At 46.5% G+C, this 22,743-nt stretch overlaps 1 protein-coding gene and 1 pseudogene across 3 annotated transcripts in view; one reads left to right on the forward strand and one right to left on the reverse strand.

The window, feature by feature from the left end:
• The window catches only part of KCNS3 (potassium voltage-gated channel modifier subfamily S member 3), a 42,070-nt gene extending 20,973 nt beyond the window's left edge, over positions 1-21,097 (reverse strand). Inside the window, exon 1 of one of the 3 annotated variants that reach the window (XM_026014952.2) lies at positions 20,078-21,097. The gene's annotated coding sequence lies outside the window, so the exon portion shown is untranslated. Of the gene's footprint in view, positions 1-18,104; positions 18,538-19,855 lie in introns of those variants that run through there. The other 2 variants (XM_072767665.1, XM_026014953.2) reach the window with 2 other exon arrangements.
• Positions 10,581-11,115, forward strand: LOC112932131 (10 kDa heat shock protein, mitochondrial pseudogene; annotated as a pseudogene).
• Positions 21,098-22,743: the final 1,646 nt, after the last annotated feature.

Consider the following 22,743-nt stretch of genomic DNA (forward strand, 5'->3'; position numbering starts at 1 on the left):
AGGGTCATGGGAAGGCATGTAGGTAAATAAATAACGGCAGTACAAGCAGAAGATGTCAGATACCCTGAGGAGAGGTACCAAGACGTGCCATGGAAGTTCACAGGAGGTAAGGGGTCCCTCCGGGATTGGGAAGGAAGGACAACTATAGGAACAGGTGGGATCTGAGCTGAGGCTGGAGGGCCAGGTCAGACATGAACAAGGAAAGAAGACAGGTAAGAGTGAGAAGGTGGTTCTGCAAGAAGAGGAAGGAACACATGCAAAGCCCTGCAGACTAGAAAGCTGGTGGCATGTACAGAGAGCAGAAAATAGTTGAGTCTGGCTAATGGAGCCCTATGACCTCCAGGTGTTCATGTAGAGTATAAAGAACTCTCTACATCTGTACTATCCACACCTTTGTGAGCCAGGAATATAACCAAGGTGAGTCAGTGATAGCTTTACGAAAGAACAGATTGCAGGTGGCCCAGCAGAGAATCTGCTGAAACGGGAACCATAATTCAGGTCTCTGGAACTACGTAGCTACAAGGAACCAGTCAGAGAGACTTAAAAAAAAAAAAAAAAAAAACTCTCAGAGTTATCGCTGTTTCTAGAACATCTGGAAAACTAGAGGCTGATGTTGGGTACAGCAAACCCACAAGGAATGGCAGTGACCTAAGACAATGGCAAGACCAGAAACATGGGCAACATCTATCACATGAATTTACCCCACTTCTCTCTTGCACTTCCACCTAACAGCCAGAGCAGGAAAGCAGTGGTCAGTAGAGAGAACTCAGGAGGTCCTTAAATTTAAATGCGGGGTGGGGGGAAAAATCTTGATTTTCACTAATCTCTAACTGAAATTCAGTAATTCCTCCCAGTAAAAATGCGAGCAGTGCCCCAGGGCAGTAAGAGCAGTACCACTGACTTCAGTCCATTAGAAGTTCCAGATAATTTTATATTATAGCACAGTTGTTCTAGGTCTCAGAAAATAATCACAGAAGTTCACTGTTTCTTTAAAATCATAGTAGTTACAGACTTACTGCTAGATCACCCTTCAGGAGCTGATAAAGAAGTACATATATCACTAAATCATACGTAGGTTTAAATATTTTGAGATATACATATTTCCATATACTTGGATTTCTTTATATTCTGTGGCTCTTGTTACTTGTATTTAAAAATGCTATTCTAAAAAGTGGTTCATAGGCTCCCCCAGACTGCCAAAGGGGTCCATGGCACAAAAAAAATTAAGAATCCATTAGCTAGGTCATAGGGTAGCTCTATTTTTAACTTCTTAAGGAAACTTCACTTCCAGAGTGGCTGTGAAGGTTGCTTGAGAAGTTAAAAATAGAGGAACCCTAAGACCCCGTTATTGCACTACTGGGTATTTACCCCAAAGATACTGACGTAGTGGAATGCTGGGACACCTGCAACCCAATGTTCATGGCAGCAATGTCCACAATAGCCAAACTGAGGAAGAAGCCACGATGTCCTTTGACAGATGGACAGATAAAGAAGATGTGGTCTACATATACAATGGAATATTACTCAGCCACCAGAAAGGATGAAATACCCACCATTTGCTTCAACATGGATGGAATTAGAGGATATTATGCTGAGTGAAATAAGTCAATCGGAGAAAGACAATGATCATATGGTCTCACTCATATGTGGAATATAAGAAATAGTGAAAGGGACTAGAAGGGAAAGGAGGGGAACTGAGTGGGAAAAATTAGAGAGGAAGATATACCATGAGAGACTCCTAACTCTGGAAAACAAAGGGTTGTGGAAGGGGAGGTGGGTGGGAGGATGGGGTAACTGGGTGACAGGCACTGAGGAAGGCATTTGATGGGATGAGCATTGGGTGTTATACTATATGTTACAAATTGAATTTAAATTTTAAAAAAATGTAATAACAAACAAACAAAAAGAATCCATTAGCTAGAGATCCTATTAAAATGTAAGTCACATCATGTCACTCCTATGTTCAACTCTTCAGTGGCTTCCATCTTACTCAAGGCAAAAGCTCCCCTCTTCCCATTCCACTTATCTGATTTCATCTCCTTCTCCTTTCTTTCATTCCCGTCTGGCATAGTGTTATCCATGCTATTTCTTAATCATTCCTGCCTCAGGGCCTTTGCACTGGCTAATCTCTGTGCCTGAAATACTCTATCCATAGGAGACTGCATGGCTTGCTTCCTTGCTCTCTGCAGGCCTGGACTCAAAAGATATCTTCCAAATGAGGCCCTTCCTGGTTACCTTATCCAAAATATCCCCCACTCCCTGCTTTATTTTTTCTCCTTAGCATTTATCACTCCCCAAAATATACTTACAGACATGTACTTTATTTCTTTATCATATTTATTATTTATTTCCTCACTCAGATATGAGCTCCATGAAATTAGGAATTTTTATCTGCCTTAAACACCACCATATCCCAAGTGCCTACAACCTCGTCTGACACACAGTAGGTTCAAAATTATTTGTTGAATTCATTACGTAACATTTGTCATATAGCTTGGCTGCTGGCTGCTTCCACTCCATGTCGAATTTTTTTTTTAAGATTTTATTTATTTATTCATGAAAGACACAGAGAGAGAGACAGAGACACAGGCAGAGGGAGACGCAGGCTCCATGCTTGGGAGCCTGATTTGGGACTTGATCCCGAGTCTCCAGGATCACACCCTGGGCTGAAGGTGGTGCTAAACCCCTGAGCCACCCGGGCTGCCCTCCATGTCAAATTTTAAAGTCTCCCCTTCCCATTGTATTCCTGGGAGAAAAGAAAAATCACGGCAAACGTACTTGTAAAATTGTGGCCACCAGAGAAGAAAGGTAGTTTAGTCATCAGCTACTGCAGAGAGAGATGCATTTTTTTCCTTAATAAAAAGAATTTTCATCAAAGATAAGATAGATGAGTTCTCTCTCTCTCTCTCTCTCTCTCACACACACACACACACAATATGTTATTGGATCAACAAATACAAAAAAGCAAATGGGAAAATTGGTATGTCATGTACATCCAGTAAAAGGCCCACTAACCCAGCTTGAGACAGAAGTGATGCCAGTTGATAAGATCATCACACAGATTCCACCTGGCAAACAGTAAAAGAAACGGACAGTAAACAATCACATGAGTAAATAAATGCAGGTAATAAGTCACCACACGGGCACACCTCAACTTAACCTGCTGCTGTGAAAATACACAATTGCCTGTTTTAAGGCACTGTTGCTCAAACTAGCAAAAATGCACTTAACATTGGGAAGATCTGAACTTGGCAGGGCTGCCTTCATACACATACAAGGAGCCTCATTCCGTTCTGTACCCTGGAGCACTCTGTTTTAATAAAAACAACCTAAGTAAGACTGGATTCCTCATTGCTATAAAACATGAGTTGAGGACAAAGAAAGTACTCTTTCGTATCACATACATCCTTATATAGAAATGATCAAGTCATTCACATATTAAAAAGTAACAAAACAAACTCTCCCAACCCCAACTGCTCTTTGCAACACAGCTTCTTAAAATCATTTTTTACACTCCCCCTTCCTTCTTCTTGTGCAACTCTTGCCCTAACACTCCACTAAGTGTTTTCACTAAGCACACCTCTCATCCGTGCATGACTTACCAGCCCAAGGATTTGTCACTGCCCAGCTCCCAACCCCTGGGGGTCACTGATGCCACCCATCTGACTACTCACTCTTGGTTTCCGGTGAAACTCTGCTTCATGTTCTGGTACCTTAAATCTGGGATCACAAAATATCCAGAGGCCATGCAGAGGCCCAAAATGAATAAAAGAGGACATCTGGCTGCTGTGACAAGCTGGAGAGCACCGGCCCTGCCAAAAGGGGACTTCTGTCCCTTATCTGTGCACATCAAGTGGTTGCATTGCCCAACTTCTCAAGAACACCCACAAATCTTATTTTCATGTGCACTTTTTCCCAATTTTCTAAATGTTGGCAATTATTGGTTTTAATATTTTACTACTGTGAGCCAAATCAAACAAATCTGTAGCCTGGGTATAATCTTCAGGCCTCAAATGTGTGTGGATGTAACCCCATGGATTTCTCCTGTCCCTCCACTCCTCTATCCGGGAATTTCATTGAACTCTAGAGCCTGGATATGTATCTCCTGCCCGGATTGCCTCCCTCCATTTCAGACTCCTATAACTGCCTACTGGACATGTCCATTTGAATGTCCCAGTGGGACCTTAAAATAAATGTGTCCACACTTTCCCTTCATCCTCTATTCCCAAACATTTCTCAAATTCCTTTCCTTTCCTTATCCTTCCTGCCTCTGCTTTAATTCAGACACTCTGTATTTTACCATGATTATAATTCACTTCTAATCGTCTTCCCTGCCCTGGATCTAACCCATCCCCTACCTTCAGAGTCATTCTCCATGCCATATTCAAGCACCTTCTAAAATGTGCAAGCTTCAAGTCCCCTGATAGCTAGCTAGCTCCCTTGCCCTTCAGAATGAACTCTGGACCCAGACTGCTTGAGTCTGAAACCCAGCTTCACCACCCACTAGCTGTGTGACCTTGGTCAATTACTTGAGTTCTCTGAGCCTTGGGGGTTTTTGTTTGTTTTCATTATAAACTTTTTAGTGATTTATTTTATTTAAATTCAATTAGCCAATATATAGTACATCATTAGTCTTAGACATAGTGTTCAACAATGTATCAGTTTTGTATAACACCCAGTGCTCATCACATCACATGCCCTCCTTAATGCCCAGTTACCCCATCCCCCTACCCATTTTCCCTCCAGCAACCATTAGTTTGTTTCCTACAGTTAAGAGTCTTTCATGTTTTCTCTCCCTCTCTATTGACTTCCCATTCAATTTTCCCTCCCTTCTTCATGATCATCTGTGTTGTTTCCTATATTCCACATATGCATGAAACCATATGGTAACTGTCTTTCTCTCATTGACTTACTTCATTTGGCATAATACCCTCCAGTTCCATCCACATCGATCTAAATGGTAAGAATCCATCCTTTTGATGGCTGAGTAGTATTCCATTTTATATATATGTATATGTGTGTATACATATATATGTATATATATATATATAAAATCTTTATCCATTTATAAAGATGTGAGACATATATAGATGTATTTTTTCAATGGACATCTGGGCTCTTTCCACAGTTTGGCTATTGTGGACATTGCTGCTATGAGCATTGGGGTGCAGGTTCCCTGTACAGATCACTACATTTGTATCTTTGAGGTAAATACTTAGTAGAATTGCTGGGTTGGGACTTCATTAAGATAAAAAGCTTCTGCACAACAAAGAAAATAGTCAAGAAAATTAAAAGGCAACCTATGGAATGGTAAAAAATATTTGCAAATTTCTTATCAGATAAAAGGCTAGTATCCAAAATCTATAAAGAACTTATCAAACTCAATACTCAAAGAAAAAATAATTCAATCAAGAAATGGGCAGAAGATATGAACAAAGAAGTCATACAAATGGCCAACAGACAAATGAAAAATGCTCCACATCACCCGGCATCAGGGAAATACAAATCAAAACCACAACGAGATACCACTTCACACCAGTCAGAATGATTTTTTTCATTTGTAAAACATGAATACTAAATGTCACAAATTACATAGAGCAGTCATGAAGATTAAAAATAAGATAAGCCTTGTGTGCTTAGTCCATAGCAAATGCTCAAATGTTAACTATCATTATTATGATTCCTTATCCATTATCCTTACATTCCACAACACAACTCAAACTCTAGAATGGTAAGGAATTACCTGAAATTCCCCCAAAGTATCCTCAACTTCTCACTCATTTGTCTGCTCAGAATGCCTTTTGACATTCATATTCTCTATCACAGTCTCTAGAACCAAGCCCTGACCCCAGACCTCTCCCGACCCCAAATCCAGGCCCCCATCCCCATCCACCATTGCCTGCCTTTACCAAGTATTTAACCTGCTGAAATGCAGTAGAACAATTTCCTGGAAGCCTCCACCACTGCACTGTGAGCCCCACAAAGGGAGGGCCTACGTTTTCTTAATCTTTATATCCTTAATGCCCAGCAAAAAATAATGAATGACTGGATGAACTTTGTTAATTCACAGATCAACCCAGAGAGGCAGGTATTTATGAGGTTCAGAATGGCTTAGCATGAAGGGGAAACAGCAAGCTCAGAGCCCAAGCTCAGCTTTCTGGATGAGGCTCATGTTGGGGAAGCTGCTCACATTCTGCTCTTCATGGTGCTGCTTTGCTGTCTGTTTTTACACACTAGGCTCGTGTCCTTAAAACAACTTTTACTTCTGTCCTAGCTCCCTAAATGAGTGTGGGATGATACATATGAATTGTCATCAACTTATGCTCTTGCCATGAAGAGCTTCAAAATATCTAGAAAGGCCTTGTAGGTACAAGTGACCAATAGAAGAGTCACAATTATTTCTATGCTTACCTCTAGAAAGATGTACACTCAGCCTTCTTTAGAGCATCCATTACAAAATAATCTCTAGCAAGCCTCCTATAGTGCTTACTTTGTACCAGGCACTGCTTTAAATACCTTATTTTATCTACCTTAAGGCAGATGCTATTACTATCTCCACTCGGCAGATCAAGCAACTGAGGCCAGAGACATTAAATAGTTTTCTCACAGTAAGTGGTGGAGTCAAGGTTCAAATTCTTGGATAAGAGCAGATTCTGTACCTGGCCGGCCAGGATTCAAATCTCAGTTCTGCTACCTTCTAGTTGTATGACTTGGGTAAATTATCAAAATCTCTCAGATGTTTTCTCATCTGTCGATAGAAAGATAGGTAGATAGGGAGGGAGGGAGGGAGGGAGGGAGGGAGGGAGGGAGGGAGGGAGGGAGGAAGATAGATATGGTATAGATAGAACAAATATATAATTTAAGATAAAATGATAATACTTATCTCAGATTGTTGTGAGAATGCAATGAGCTACCATGTAGGCCACATTTAGAACAGTGCCCAGCACACAATACAAGTGCTACAGAAGTGTGCGTTGACCCCACCAGGTAGACACACCTCAGAGGTACCACAGGCAGCAACACAGGGGGAGCCAGCCAAGCTCATCTGCAGGGCCTTAGTGAACTGTGTCCCTTTCAGTCCATTCTTTGCTCCATTTTAGCAAATGACATCCTTGCATTCAACACCACCCCCCACCACACACACACACACACACACACACACACACACACACACACCTTTGAAAACCAGCGGAAAGGGCTACAAGATTAGTCTTTACACTCTGCTGTGAGATAAGGCCTTTGGATATTCCCACATCTTGGGGGGTTCTTGGGATACAAGCGAGAGATGCTGGTGTCGGCTAACTAAACAAATGCAATTTTTGTCAGAAGGCAACTTGCAGCTCTCAGGGTCAAAGAGAAACTACTCACAGAAGAGGTCTGGGCAAGGAGCAACTCCAGGCCTCTTCCAACCTTGAGTCACTCAATGGACAGAGCATGTGATAGGCTGAGCCTACACCACCTGCCCACCAATGGCTCTTACCAGGGCAGGGAACCAGAAGCAGCTGGCAGAAGGAACCTATGGGCACATCCTTAGTGTTTGCCGTCCCATCAAGATAATGTTCAAATGGGGAGGGATAATTATCCAAAGGTAATTAAGGGGTTTCAGGAATAGCAAACCAACATGTGGCCAAAAACACCATTCACCTTTCCCAGCGAGTTCTCCATTCTTGAACTTAAAATATAACACAAAGAGAATGTATAAGCCTGAGGAATTTCGGGTATCAAGAAACAGACCAAGTTAACGACTGGGTGACAGAGACCCCTTTTTATACCCCCAAAATTGCACTAGTAGACAAGTCAATGGCATGGTCTTGCCCCACTTCTAATTCCCTTTCCTCTCCACAGGCCAGAGGGACTTTTCTGAATTCCAAGTCAGGATGTGTCATTGCCCTGCATACACCTTTAAGAGCTCCCAGCATCCTGAGGAGAGAGTCCAGACTCCTCCTCAGATGTCAAGCAAGAACATCCTGTCTGCCCCTCTGGCCTCTGATGCACCAGTCTACTTCAAACCCCTCTGCCTCAGTCCCAACAAATTATTCACCATCTTCAACCTCACAATGCACTCTCCTCCCCAAATCTCCTTGACGCTCTTCCTTCTGTTCCCTTCTTTTCCAGTTAATCCCTTTGTCTACAAGAAATCAGTTCAGATATCACCTCTTTCAGGACACTTCCCTTTGATGTACCACATGTGAGCACATGTGCGTACACACACACACACACACACACACACACACACACACACACCAGATGCTAAATAGGAAAAAAAATAGTCACATCCTCTTGATGCTTCCAGAACCCAATTTCTTTTCTTCTTCTCCTTTTTTTTCTTCAGGGGAAGAGGGGCAGAGGAAGAGGGAAAGAGGGAGTCTTCAGGAGGCTCCACATCCAGCATGATCCCGACACAGAGCTCCATCTCATGACCCAGAGATCATGACCAGAGTTGAAATCAAGAGTCTGACACTCAACCAACTGAGCCCATCCAGGCACCGCCAGTCCCAATTTCTTAGCAACCTCACCAAGACACAGTGGTTATCGGTGTCTGATACACAGCAGACAAGTGGGAGATTTGGGTGCACGTATCACTAAATGAATGATCTACTTAAGGGTAAAAGACAAGGATTTTCCTGCTCAAAATGGAGCAAAGGAGGCTGCTTGGGAGTTGCCTTTACATCATACAGGCCTTCCTGAGGCCTCCAAGACACTGGGATGAGGATGCCTTGCTGAGCTATTGCTTCTCTGTACCCAGTGGGAGTGTCCGACACATTATGACATTTCCAAAGAATTGTAGAAAAGCGCTTATTGCTACTAGAAGTAACAGAGTGCTTTTGCCAAACCATAAATCCTCAGTATGTTCAGAAGGAACTCAGGGAGCCAAGTGTCTACTGCTCTAGCAGTGGCTATTTCATGGGGTGAAAAAAAAAAGTTTCATTTAGAATTTAAAAGATATAATCAAATAAATATGATCATTCATACAGCATCTAATCCATTATTTGAGAGGTAGAAAAAATGTTTTTATGCTTCACAAACATCCACATCCAGCTTCTAGAAGCCACCCTGGGAGGATTTTTTTTTCCTTAACACTTTCCGCAGAACTATCTGCTGTGACTAACCGCATACTTCATCAACATGAAAAAAAAATTATAAAATAATGAGATTCCCCAGACAATGTGATCCATAAAGCTTTCAATTTGACTTATTAACATTAAATCTCACAACTCTCTTTTTTCCATTTCCTAAGTGCATTCTCCTCACAGGGTTTCCCAGTTTTCCACACAAGGAGGGAGGAGGGGGGACAGAGCTGGAGGGAAGACAGGGAGGTTCTCTGAAGAGTGAGGTATCCTCCTGAGAGGGCAACTCAAGGCCAAGACCCAGGAGATAGCTCTGGGCACCACCTCAGGACAGACTCCTCAGTAAACAGGAATGCACACTTGAAAAAAAGGAAACTTTGTGTATCCTGGAGGAAAGCGTGGCTTTCTTTACCTGATTTTCACACTCAAAATTTTCCATGTCTTGAGCTTTGAACTCAAGTCAGGTTAGCAAAGGAAATTCAAAGTCCTTTGAATTTTGAATTTAATCAAAATCCTAGACTAATCTGGTAGCTTCCGAAAAAGTTAACAATGGAATGGTGCAAAGAGAGTTTTTTTGTTGTTTGTTATACAAACTCAGGGAAAGAATTATGGTACTTTTACTTTATTTTCAGGAGCCACCTAGGTCTTGCATTTGAATCACAGATAAGCAACACGTTGAATTGCTAAAGTTCAAGTTTGGATAACATCTGATGAACAGAGCTAAAAACTGTAGAACATAACAAAAAAATTAATTTGGCTGCAGATTTATTCTATATCAGTAGCTCTCAAAATGTGGTCAGGAGACCCCTGGGATTCTTAAGACCCTTTAAAGAGTCCGTAAGATCAAAACTGCTTTCATAATCAACTAAGATGTAATTTTCCTGTTTACTTTCATTCATTCTCTCACAAGTGTCCCATAGAGTTTTCCAGCAAGTTTATGACTTGTGGGATTATAGACTAAACAAAGAAGCAAGTCCAAGAATCCCACGTTTTCCATTAAACCAGAGGATAAATACATTTGTAAAAATGTAAAACACTGCCACTCTTGCATTGTTCTTGTTTTGAAAAAAGATATATTTCATAAAAATATGCCATTTATGTTAACATGTAATGAGGTTATTGTTATTTTTTTAAAGATTTTATTTATTTATTCATGAGAGACACACACAGAGAGAGAGAGAGAGAGAGGCAGAGACACAGGCAGAGGGAGAAGCAGGCTCCATGCAGGGAGCCCGACCTGGGATTCCATCCCAGGGATCCAGGATCAGGCCCCAGGCTGACAGCAGCACTACACGGCTGAGCCACCTGGGCTGCCTGGTTATTGTTATTTTAAATGAATTAGTAATACTTCAAAATTTGCCTATTTTAAGTTTTTTTAAGTAATCTTTACACCCAACATGGTGAATATTACAATTTACAACCCCAAGATCAAGAATTGCATGCTCTACCCAAGTGAGCCAGCCAGGCACCCTAAAATGTAACTAATTTTAATTTCTAATATATAATTGATAGATGAGAGTATACACTGTAGCAACCAGAGTCATAGCAGGACAGGCATTTAGAAAGTTTCTTCCCCTCTTTTTTTTAAGATTTTATCCATTTATTTGAGAGAGAGAGAGAACATGGCAGGGTTGAGGGGTACAGAGAGGGAAAAGCAGGCTCCTCCCTAAACAAAGAGCCCACCACAGGGCTTGATCCCAGAACCCTGGCAACATGACCAGAGCCAAAGGCAGATACTTAACCAACTGAGCCACCCAGGCGCCCCCTTCCCATCTTTGAACAAGTTTTAGTTGAAAGGAGTATAGCCAAAACTGTAACCAAAGGAGACATTAGGCTTCCAGAAAAACCTCAAGGAAAAATATTACAAGCAACAGTAGTAGCTACTGGTTTGGGCTCTAAAGGAAAGTGTGGAGAGATTCAACCAGTTAGCATGAAAATTGGAAATAAAATTCTTCTCCCAGAATATGGAGGTACCAAAGTAGTTCTAGATGACAAGGATTACTGCTTATTTAGAGACTGTGACATTCTCAGAAAGTGTGTAGACTGAAATACATTATTATTGTAATGGTATCACCTGAAGCTGCCCTTTCACAATTGAAGTTATGAAATCTTTCATCATGTACATAACTTCTGTCTCTCTTTTATAATAAATTAATGGTATCCGGAAAAAATATGGATAGATATAACCCACATTAACAGGAGCTTTCAGGGAGTTCTCAATAATCCCTAAGCATGTAAAGAATCTGAGACCAAAACAAAGGAATCTCAATTTCTCTTTTCCAACTTATTAATTGTGATAAAAATACACATGACATAAGATTTACCATCTTACCTATTTTAAGGGTACAGTCCAGCGGTATTAAATGCTTTCCTAATATGCAACCGTCAGTACCATCCTTCTACCTTCTGTTTGCATCTTGTCAAACAGAAACTCCATTTCTAATTGGTACTTCTATGGTTTGTCTACTTCTGTGCAATCCACGGAGCAAACCCCAGCAGCGAGCACTCTTTCCCCTGTAGGGTGTGCATCTGTGTGCATGGTGTGTGGAGTAGAGCCCTGCTTTCAGCAGAAGGAACTGCACCTCTCTTCTACACCACACAATCGTGGCGTTCCACTAAGAACCATCTGGCTTCCTACTCCTTCTGACTTACCTCTGCATTTGCAAGCATTTTGAAACCTAACCCAGTGCCTAATAACGTTAAAGTAGGATTTATTTCTGAGTTGCTGACACTAACTTAGGAATGAAGGGTTGTAAAACAGGGCTTGCAAAAAAAAATTTTTTTAAAAAAGCATCTGAAAAAACAGGCTTGCTTGGATGCTTTTAAATGATGTGGATGACAGGAGTGACTGGTCAAAAACAGCTAAAAGCAAACCCATTAGAGTTTAGGGCCACATTACACAACTGTATCTTGTACTCTTTGCTTCAAAGCCTCACGTAAAGGACACTAGATGAGAAGGCAAAATGCACTGCAGTGTCCGCATTTTAAGTCGTGGGGTGGGGGGTGGCTGGGAGAGAACTCAGTGCACATCACCACAAAGATGTACCACACTGTCCTCTGCTTTCTAATTAGGTCAGGAAGTCTGAAGAAACTACATAAAAGGTGAAGTTCTCAGGCATCATATGAACTTTCATGAGATTCCTAGTTTTGCATATCCAGAGAGCTTACCCTGTGCATTTGTGGTTTAAGGAGATCATAAGAGATAAGGATACCGATACCTTTTTACTCTTTGACAAAGATGAGCACCTGGGTGGCTCAGACGGTTGAGTGTCCAACCCTCAATTACAGCTCAGGTCATGATCTCGGGGTCTTGAGATGGAGCCCCAAGCTTGTCTCCACGCTCAGCAGGGGCTCTGCTTGAGATTCTCTCTCCTTCTGTCCCTTCCTCTGTGTTCTCTCTCTCTCTCTCTCTCTCTCTCTCTCATTCTCTCTCTTTAAAATAAATAAATAAATAATTTTTAAAAAGTAGATGGATGGATAGACAAAAGGACACTGACAAAAGGACAATGACACTTTTCATTTATACCTTTAGCCTAGAGGAGGAAAAGGTTCAACCCTGAAACATCCTTGGAGCTAAACCATGGCCAGATGATGTCTTATCACCAAGAAGAGGAGGGGAGGAGGAGGTTTGATGTAAGCAGCCTCATGAAGGTTCCACTCTTAGAAAACTGAGATCTTAAAAACCCACAAGAAAACCCTGCCCAGAAGGTATGATTTATTGACCTCAAAGATAAGAGTGCTGACCTCACTTTTTGCCAGAACCCAGGCACCTCCTCTCAATCCAAACCAACCAACCACAGTCTGGCTGCCAAGTTCACCTACCACTCTGGCCAATGAAATTCTTTACCTTAAGTAAACCCTAGGAAATGCTTTGAGGTTCACCTTGGCATGTCAGTCAGAGTTTAAGAAAATCACACCCAGTCTGTAAAAGAATGAGAGTTTAAAAAAATGTGGGTATCTTCAAGCCTCAAATTTTAGTCTGCTGTCATTCTTTTATCTCACCACAATAATTATTTACGAGGAGGAAGTCTGAAAACTGATCTTTGGAGTAACTCCCAGTTCTATGGTCCTACCTACGTCCTCATTCCACACAGCTACAAAGGGATCACTTTTCCAAGGCCCCATTAGGCTATGTGTCATATTCATTATGGATCTTTAGGCTGTCACATTCTCCCAAACATGTGTCCCCAAATGACAGACCAGAGGTACCTCTCTTGCATTCTTTTATGAGATATCCATGGATAAAGAGGAAGAGTCTTACGTGATGAGGAAGAATCGGTAAGGAAGGATTCCACTGAGACACTTAGCCATGCCTAGAGCTCTCCACCAGGCCTCACCCCCACAGAACTCAGCAGAGCTCAGCATCTCCTCACCACCAGGCTTATCGCTGCTGCTGTCTCTCCATTTAAGGCAATTCGAAAGCAGCTTATTGGTAATCATCAAAGAGCAAATGCTTAGAAACTCACCACAAATGTTCCACATACCCACTCATAGTTCTCCTAGTTCAATTTATAAAAATGATCCAAATTAACACATATGAATGACACTATTGAAGAAAAATATTCATAGACAGATTACCTACTTTTTTCAATGATAAAATCAACAGGCTGTGAGGAAAATAAGAACAAAAACAAAGATGATTAAGAGATAAGCTCAAATTTCTCCAGCAATTAGAGACAAAACCAGAGCTAGGATTCAAATGTCTTATCTTCTAGAAGTGCTAGATATTACCCCAAGCACAGAGATGTGGCTGTGTTGACTCACTGAGGAGCTGGACTCAGCTCCCTAACCTCAGCCAGGGGTGCTTGCACATAGATGGGCATATCCACACCCCCTTGTCCAGCGCCCACTCTGATCCCTTCCAGAACCAACCTGTACAAGTGTGGCCTCTACTTTCTCAGCTCCTGTTCGTCCCCACTCAGTCCAATCTGGTCCCAACTCTCCAAAGTTCCAGTTAAGGAGGCTCCCAACTGCCATGCCTGAGCCTCTCCGGATCTATTCTTTGCTGTCTTCACAGGCCACCTTGCAGAAACGTAAATTGGCTCCTGACATTCCCCTCCTACAAATCCAAGAGATCCTTCCTGCAGCCCCAGGATACACCAAAAGGTCTCTAAGCTGACATAAAGGGTACAGCAATGGGGGCACATGGGTGGCTTGGTGGTTGTTTGCCTTCAGCTCAGCTTGCGATCCCAGGGTCCTGGGATCGAGTTCTGTATCAGGCTCCCCATGGCAGAGCCTGCTTCTCCCTCTGCCTATGTCTCTGCCTCTCTCTGTGTGTCTCTCATGAATGAATGAATGAATGAATGAATGAATAAATAAATAAATAAGGGGGGAGGGGTGTGCAGCATGATCTGCCCTTTCCCTCCTTGCCAGCCTCCTCCCAGCCATGACCCCCACCTCCAGCCCCACCCAACTCTCTGGAAGTCCCTCCGAGGCTCAGTGTGCATCCTTGCCTTCAAATCCTCACACTCCATCCACAGCCTGGGATTCTCTTCCTCCCACTTTTCACTTGATAAACTCCTGTGCCTCCCTCAGATTGAAAAGGGCCTTCCTCAGATCTTCCCATCTCCTGCACCTAAATGAGTGCCCTCCCCAGGAAGGCACTCTGCCCCCAGGAAGTTCTTTAGAGCAACTGGCACTACCTAATGTTTGCATTTCTTTGTTTAATGTCTGTCTCCTCATCCACCACCTACTCCTCCGTGCCTGTTTCCTTCACCACAGTACCCCAGCACCTAACAGTACGTACCCCCGGGTAAGTACTCCAGTCCTTATAGAATGAATGCTTGTACATATTTGTATATGTATAGGAGATTTATATATATATATAAATATACATTTATATATATGACCACATAAGTTACTCATTAAGTCAACATTGGTAAGCATCTGCTAGCTGCTTAGTTGAGCTCAGCTGATCTGCTCAGGATGATGAGCGGGAGGCTTGCATTCACGGGGGACCTCAACAAGCACACTGAAGCCAGCTGCTGTCAACATTAACTGCTTATCTGTAACATTATTAGCTAAAAGCAGATGTTAGACCTTTATCATTCAACACTTGGGCAATTACGGATAATTTTAAAGGGTGTCTACTCCAAGCAAACCATGGTGCCAGGCTCTGCAGGATTCCAAAGAGAGCAAGAGCCCCTTGCCCCCAAAATGATAAAGAGGAAAGAAAAATGATAAAGGAGGACACGGATGGAGCTTCTTCTAAATCAGGTTCTACATTTGACTGCATGTTCTAAACAGTGTTACTGAATTCACCATAATTGAAATTTCTCTCCACGTTTCACATACCAGACTCCTAAATGCAAAAATGAAACAAGAGCGACAAATACTTTCTCCTCCCCTGCTCCTCCTGACTAGCCAAGAGCAGTGACTGAAAGCCAGCTTCAGGATGAAATTCAAACTGCCAGCTCTGAGGATCCTCCACATCCACCACCTTCCTTGTGAGACAGACAGATGATGATGGCTTTGGAGTCAGAAGACCCCTTGCCATGGCTAAAGTCAAGTGGCTCACTTTGCCCTAATTCCTTATTCCTTTGCAACATGGGCTTCCAACCACCACCCTGCCCATGGCCTATGGCACTGTTACTAGGAGTGAAATGAGGTTACCTGTGAAAGTTTCCGCAGACTATAGTAGGCTGTACAAATGTGACAGTTTCTGACTTTTATCAGGACTCAAATATTTAGCATCTCATATTGACCTGTCTAGTGCTTGTTAATCTCGAGCCTCCAGGTCCACTGTATATTCAGGCTCAGAGAACACACGCCTTACAATCTGCCTGCTGGTGATGCCTGCAGTACTGGGCACATGGCACCCACATAATAAATTCTTGTAGGTTGGTTACTTGTTGGCGTTTTTGACGGATTTGACTCAGAGTACAAAGTGTTCCATGACCTTCCTGGGTTTCTCATTGATAATAAGCACTTTTTCTGGAAATAGCCATACTGTTTATCTAGACAATAATCTTTATGATCTTTCTCCCTTTTCCCCAATTATATTGGAAAGAAAGCATTTTTGGCAAAAGCAAAAAAGAATACTTTTCCAGTGCAATTTTCGAGGTTCCTTCTAAAGATGAGATAGCAGCCAAAAAGTCACTTGGTAATGGCAAGCCACTTCTACTACTTGCTTTTCAACAAACCCAGCCTGAGTCCTGCTGAGCATAGGGCACAGTGTTGGGGCTGTAAGGGTAAACAAGGTCAGCAGAATCCCACAATGGGTCTGCAGCCAGACTGCCAGGGATAGAATTCTGGCTTCACATAGTCCAACCTGCCTGATTTTGCACAAGTCACCCAGTTTTTCTCTTTTTTCTCATCTAAAATAGGGTAATAATGGCCACACGTACCATGGTGAGCACTGTGTAATGTATGGAATTGTCAAATCACTATGTTGTATATCTGAAACTAATAGAATATTATATGTCAACTATACTTCAATAAGAATAAATAAATAAATTTTTTAAAAATAAAAATAGGGTAGTAATAGATCCCACCTCCAAAGGTTGTCTTCAGGTTGAACTGAGTCAATACACTGAGAGCTTTTAGCATAGTGCCTAGTATAGGGTAACAAAAATATGAACCATGTAAATCCTTGTAGCTGAACAGACTGCGATTCAGAGAAGCAAAGTGACTTAAGTCAAGGAGCCATAAAGAGATTGCAATGAGGACTGGAACCCAGCTCCTTGTGGGTATTTCACACAAGTGGCACTCCAGAGAGTCCAGATAAGCTGAAACCTGATAAGCGGGGACAGTAAAGACACCTACTTCTACTGTCCCTCCAACTACCCTGCACAGCCACCCTTGCCTGCCAATGGGACCCCAAGTCCGGCCTTGCCCTTTTTGTTCTCCCATGGGACTCAGAATATACCTAGAGGGGTTCCATCTACTGCTAGCTCCGCCAGAAACACTGTGATGAAGGAAAACCTCACTCCCTCATGGGGTGGTTTTGTAGATTAAATGAGATAATGCTTGGAAAAGTGCCGAGCAGAGTAGCTGGCATATGGTATGCAGCCAATAAATGTTGTCTATTAAAACATTAGTAGTGCCTGCTCTCTAGAAGCTGTACACATTCCAATCCCAAATGCCAGACACAGGGCAGACTGAGATCTCACTTGGGTAGAACAGAGGGACACAAAGTCCATGAAGAATTACAGTGAAGGGTGAGATTGACTTAAGACAGAAGTGGTGTCCGGAGTCTCACTCTTCCCTGTCTATCTTTAAGAAAAAAAAAATAATAATAATGATAATAAGGGAAAAGGAAAAATCTTTAGCTGGTGCTTTGCTAGCAAAACCCAGTATCTGAGCATTGGATTTTTAATATTTTAGTATTTCTAAACAGAGCAAAGACGGCTTCCACTCCCTATTTGCTTACATATACTTGCGCAGCAAAAGCTTGGCTTTGCCGCATTGATGAATGGGCTTATTCAGGCTGATTTTCCAGGTTAAAAAAAATGGCTCAGACACAAGACTGAATTAAAACACAACCCACAAATCTCCTTAGAATATTCACGACATGCTTTGGATTTAGAGTTCTAAAGCATTTCCGTATCACCTTCTCCCTATCCCAATACTGACAATCCCCAGTTGTGAAAAGACAAATTTAATATTAGAACAGAAGGAATTTGGTGGAAAAAAAGAAAAAGAAGGACAGGACTAGACGGGGAGCAGAAACTGCATTTTGTATTGTGTATTCCCCGGAGCAGAGCCCGGGGCCCAGCCCCAGAGGAACGGGTGGTAAATGCAAACTGCCTGGATCCACGTCCCCACGGAGTTTGCAACCCAGGTGAGGAATGTAACCTAACTATTACACCAAGTTCAACCACAAAATCAACTCCACCCTCGTTCAGCCTGAACTCCGTGGGGCAGGTGCTCAGGAAAATGCTAGCTTCCTGTTTACCTGGGCAGGTATTTGCAAGGAGTCTAAGGGGCGGGGGCGGGGGTGGGGGATGTATACAGTTCTAAGCAAATGGTTATGCAAATCACTTAAACAAATGCATGGAAAAGGGAGGGGAAGGTTTCTGATCTGGCTTTCCTCACCTGCCCCACTCTTCGGAGGGTAGGATGGAGTGAAAGGTCCAAGAGCGGGACGAGCCGCAAGTCCGCTGTGTGCGAAGACCACGCACCACCCCGCTCCACCCGCTCGCGCTCGGGCATCAACCCCGAGCCCCCGGGTTACTCGGGCGGGAGGAGGTGGTTCTTTGCTGTCCTCCACCGGCCCAGTCTCCCCAGCCGAGAGGTGGGTGACAACCAAGGACGCAAACGGTGCTCCTTTCCCAAAAGAGACGGGGAAAGACGGAGCGCAGGAGGGATGGGGGGGCGACCGAGCCCTGCAATGCGAAAGGCGCCGGCCCGGCGCGCCGCGGCCCCTGCAGGAAGGTCTGGCTCGCCCGCCGGCCGCTTCACCTCGGGAGGTCCGGCAGGCACCCCGAGGGGCGCGGGGAGGGACGTCCCCGGCCCCCGCCCCCACCCCGCCCCCACCACCGCGGACGCAAACGCGCGGAGCCGGGCGGCTCACGGCGGCCCTGCAAGCCCCGCGCCGCTCCCGCCCCGCTCCCGCCCCGCTCCCGCCCCGAGCGCCCGGCAGTCCGTGGGCAGCGCTGCACCAGCTCGGGGCCCGCGTGCGCTCCGCTCTGCGACTGTCGCGGGGCGCCTGGCACCGGGCAGGGCAAAGGGGGGGGGGGGATGACGGGCAAGAAGGCGGAGCAGGCGGCCCGGGAAGCACTTACATTCGCCGGGAAAGCGCCTCCTCTCGAGGAGGAGAAGGAAAGGCTTCCCGGCGCAGGAGACGCCCCAGGGATGCCCGAGGCGGAGTGCCGCCTCCCCGGCTCGCCGTCCTCCGCCGGCGGGCTCCCTGCACCCGCCGCTCCCCACCCCACGCGCAACAGCGGGGCCCAGCCCCCCCCCGAGGCCTTCCGAGGGGCCCAGCCGCCGTCCCGCCGCCCGCGGCTCGCGCAACAGGCGATCTGCAGGGCTCCAGCGACGGCGGGCTCCGGGGCCGGGGGGGGGGGGGGACAGCGCACAGTCCCCGCGGGCCGTGAGCGGGGCCGCGGGGCTGCGGGGGCGGCAGGACGTGGCGAAAGTTGCGGGGTCGCGCGGAGAAGTCTCCGGAGCGCGCGCGGAGGAGGGGACGCGGGCAGGTACCTGCGGGAGTCCCGGCGCCGCGGGCTCGCTCCGCTCGGCGACCCCGCCCGCCCGCCCGCGCCGCAGGGATCCGGCCTCGCCGCGCGGCCCCGCGCCCGCCACGGCGGCGGCGAGGACAGCGGGTGGCCCGCCCGGGTCGGTCGGCCCGTCCCGCCCGGCGGGAGCGCAGCGCGGGGCAGCGGCGAGCGGGGCGGGGAGGGGCGGGGAGGGGCGGGGCGGGGCGGGCTGCTCGGCCGCCGCCCCATTGGTCCCGCTCCGCCGGCCGCCGCGCCTCGGCCCCCCGCCTGCGCTCCCCCGGCCCGGGGCCAGGCGCCCCGCCGCCGGCGCTGGCAGGTTGCGGGGCCCGCGCCGCGCCTCCGGCGGACGCACGGGAGGACAGACCCCCGCCCCCGCCCCGAGCGCCCCGAGCCCCGCAGCCGCGAGCCCCGTCCGGCTGCGAGCAGGAGCGCGCCCCCCTGCGCCCCCCGCGCCCCCCCTGCAGGCCCCCCCGCGCCCCCTGCGCCCCCCCTGCAGGCCCCCCCGCGCCCCCCTGCGCCCCCCCTGCAGGCCCCCCCGCGCCCCCCTGCGCCCCCCGCTGCAGGCCCCCCCGCGCCCCCCTGCGCGCCCCCCTCCCCGGGCTGCAGCCCGCGCCGCCGCCGGACACCCACCAGCTCCTCCGCCGCCCCCGGCGGCTCCGAAAAGTCGCGGCCCTAGCGACGCTCTGCAGATTTGCCGGGATTCCCCTGGAAGTACCGAGGCCCCAACTTGTTTTAAAACAAAGTGCGAAGGAGGAACCAGCCCCGCTCCCGCCTGGTACCCGCCAGCCCCGCGGCCCGGGGCTCGTGCACTGTGCCGCGAGCCTGCTTCACGCGCTCCGTTCCTCGACTTACCTGGCAAGGCGCACGCAGCGAGCGGAAGGCGAGTCGGGTCTCCCTCCGAGGATGGAAGAGGAGGTCAGGGGGAGACGCCCGCGGCCCGAGGCTGAGGAACGAACCCGGGGCGTCAGCTAGGGCGCCGTGGGGTCCGGAAGGCCGGGCCGGCCCCTCCGCAGTGAGCAGGAACTCAGTGAACCGCCCGGAGCAGAAATGGGACGCTCGGGGACCCACCCCCGCGCTCCCCCTCCCGCCCCCAAACTGCAGATTTTTAAGTTGTGCAGACTTGCAATAATTCCTCAGAGCCAGCTGCTCCAAGCTGTAGGCGCCCGGTGTTCCCGCCCCACAGCACGCAATGGGACAACCGCCCCCCACCCAGCGCCTGCTGCCCGCTGGCCTCAGACAAGCACCCAGCAGGACCACACAGAGTTAAGTTCCAGGCCCTGAGCCGGCACGTGGGGGGGGGGGGGGGGACAGGGGCAAAGGATGCACGGGAAAGGTGAAAGACACTTTTGTCTGACCTCATCCAAGGACCCAGTGGTGTCTGGATTTTCTCATTGTTTTTGTTTGATCAAAACCCACATTAGGAATCAGAGAAAGGGGAGCGGTGTTTTACAATGTCTGGTAGGCTTCTAAAGGGGGTGAAACCTGCACCTTACAGAGAGTTTGAGCTACAAGAGAGGATAATAGCAAGCAGGAATGGCAGAGGAGAAGCAAAAGCACAGCAGAGTCTTCCCTCAGACACCAGCATTTTCATTTGGCTCATGGAAGGCAAGGTGGGGAGGCAGGTGGCTGGGAAACAGGTGTTTGGGGGCCCTCTGTCCCTAATCCCATTGTTGTTTGGCTCTCCCAGGCCTGTCCCCTCTCTTATGGAAGAGGATCCAAAGCATTTGTCTACACTGCTGTTTGCAAGCCTCTGAAGAAGGTAATTTGCATATACAATAATCATCTTTAGCGTAAGATCTAAGATTATTCTAAAAATATGCTTATATTTTATCAGCACCTGAGAAGAATGCTTCCAAATCTCTCCCAGCAGTTAGCTCTTTAATCATTTCAAATCATTAAGTAACCCGAAAAGTCCAGCATTGTTTACTTGAGAATGAGATATGTTCAGAATCTCCATGCACTGCAGAGCGCATCTGCAGTGCAGAAGAGCCAGGAAGCCAGGGCCTTCTCACTGGTCTGAATAGCACCTGGGAACTAGAGGGAGGCACCCATGGTGGAGTTCCGAGAGGACCCCCCTCTCGGCATCTGTGAAAACGGGGCACAGAAAGGACAGGACTTTACTGGGCACATATGGGGGTGTGGTAGAAAAGGGGCTCAGATTTAAGAGACAGACTGGGGTTCTCATCATGCTGTACCCAGGGGGAGCCCTGTGAGCAAGTCACTTAGTGGTTCAACATGATGTTTCTTCTTCTTCTTCTTCTTCACCTTCCGGGGTCATCAGGGGGATCATATGAGGCAAATGGAATAATCAACAGGGAAGCATTGTATGGGCCATAAAATGCATGTCTGTTCCCCAGAAATTCACCCCTGACCATTTACCAAGGTTGAGTCAGGCAAGGTGGTAAATGCATTTATACACACACACACACACACACACACACACACACACAGAGTCATGCTCTCACCCCGTGTGTCTAGGGCATCTTCCCCTAATCTCAATCATCGTTGCCACAATGCCTGCTCTGATCCATTTAACCGCCTCCTTCCTCCCACACGCCACCTCCTTTTTTCCTCCCTCCATTAAAATGTCTTTATGCCACATAATACGGCCCATCCCCTTTTCATTAACCATGTGCATGGAAAAACATCTGGACAAGCCAGACATTAACCTATAAGGGGTTAGTCATTGGCTGACAATAATACTCCCTCCTCCATGGTTTCCAGAACTCCCTGGGTCAGTGGAGACATCTCAAGCAAATGCGGGCCTCGGTGCATATGTCTTCCAGGCTTCCATAATTCTCCTTGCTTTGGACACTCTTGGTAGGTCCCCCTCTCTTACCCACTTACCCACAGGTCCATGTCGTCCCCCTCCTCTCCCACCCCAAACCTGTCTCTGACCCTTCATTCTCTCTCAAATCCAAATGACAGAAAGCCAGTGAGGTATCAATTTGCTTTTCAAATGGAAAAAGGTCTACCTGTGAAAATGAAGGTGTTCTTATCTCTGATGAGGAGATGGTGAGTGAGGGAGTATTAGTAACAGGGGTGAACATTTGTTCCACTGGTTCCTTTTGTTGGCATCTCTTTAAACAACAGCCTGAATGTCACAGGAGTACTTGAAGCGTTTGCAATTCCCCACAGTGCCAGCCTTTTTCTTGTCTCCCTGCACTCACCGTGATCTCCCTCTGCTTGGAATATCCTTCCCAACTGGAAGCCTTTGTTTGCTCACCCAACTCCCTTTCTCTTAGGACACCTTTCAGTTGCTGGTCACTACCCTCTGGAAAGCCCCCTCACCTATCCAGGAGTCTGTACCTCCCCTTCACACTCCCTCATGCTTTCTGCTTCTCACTTAGGTAACACCTACCATATTGGATTTTCATTGTTTATCTTCAACTTGGCGCTGAACTCCTTGAAGGCTGAATTTCTAGACCCTTTAATAGGGTCTACGTGTTTATGAGGTGAATTACTGAAAACTCCACATGTGCTTCTGATGGAAATTGATATACTTTATTTCTTCCCTC

The sequence above is a fragment of the Vulpes vulpes genome, chromosome 8 (genome assembly GCF_048418805.1).
Source record: "Vulpes vulpes isolate BD-2025 chromosome 8, VulVul3, whole genome shotgun sequence".
NCBI lineage: Eukaryota > Metazoa > Chordata > Mammalia > Carnivora > Canidae > Vulpes > Vulpes vulpes.